This window comes from Otolemur garnettii, unplaced genomic scaffold, assembly GCF_000181295.1.
Source record: "Otolemur garnettii isolate 467f Iridium unplaced genomic scaffold, OtoGar3 scaffold00094, whole genome shotgun sequence".
Taxonomy (NCBI): Eukaryota; Metazoa; Chordata; class Mammalia; order Primates; family Galagidae; genus Otolemur; species Otolemur garnettii.
The window spans coordinates 2,287,836-2,289,058 of record NW_003852489.1 but is presented as its reverse complement, the minus strand read 5'-3'; positions in this window follow the sequence as shown (position 1 = coordinate 2,289,058).

The following is a 1,223-nucleotide window of genomic DNA, read 5'->3' as shown; positions in this document are numbered from 1 at the left end:
GGGTGACTCCCACATCTACTTATAGCCTGTCCAGACTTCTCTCCTTAGCTTTAGATCCACCAGATCTAGGTGACATTGAACACCTCCATTTACATGCTACAGCCATTAGAATTAGGGCATCAGCGAGTAAAAGAAAAACCCACGTAACATAGCTCAAAGAAAATAGAAGTTTATTTCTGTTTTAGATTAAAGGAGTATAGAGAAGCCCAGACCTGGTACAATGACAGCACTGTGTCAGGGTCTCAGGCTCCTTCTGTCTGTCTGTTTTTCTGCCACTTTCAACCCTCAACTTTTCTTTCATGATTCAGGATGACCACTGCAGCTCCAGCAGGAGGAAGCAGTCCTCTCTCTTACCTGCCTTCTCTTTAAGACATTTCCCAGAGGTTGCCCCAGGTGCACCTACTCCCGATATCCCACTGCCAGAACTTGGAGTTCTACATAATGGCTGTAAGGGAGACCTACTAATATGGTCTTTACTCTGAGTGGCCACATGTCCTGTCAAAACATCGGACCAGAGAACAACTATCAAACAACCATTCTTTCAGAGATGCCCTACAAGCCCTCTAAATGCAGCATGTCCAAAACAGAGCTCCTCATTGTTAACCCTTCCATGCCCACTCGCCCTCAAACCTCTCCTCTTCCTGCCTTCTCCATCTCATCATGGCCCCCAGCATCCAGTTGGCTGTATGAAACAGAACCCTGGGAGTCATAGCCCTGAAATCCGTCCCTTTGTCTCTATCCTTAAGCCACCATTATGTTCCAGGTCAACTACAGCAGCTCCGCCTCTGGTCCCCTGACCCCCATTCTGGCTTCCCTTAAATGCATTCTCTACATCTGCTTTGTCCTGTATGGTAGCCACTAACTGCACAGGGCAATGGAGCACTCCAAAGGTGGGGATAGTACAGTTTAAAAGGTGCTATGCGTGTAAAATACATAACAGATTTCAAAGACAATATGAAGAAAAGTAAACTGTCTTTTTAGTATTTCAATGTTGATTATATGTTAAAATTATAATATTTTTATATATTGAGTTAAATGAATTATATTACTTAAAATTACTGGCTAGGCATAGTGGCTCACACCTATAATCCCAGCACTTTGGGAGTCTGAGGTAGGAGGATTCCTTGAGCCCAGGAGTTGGAAACTAGCCTAGGCAACATAAAGAGACTCTATCCCTGGCTTGGCTCCTGTGGCTCAAGCGGCTAAGGCGCCAGCCACATACA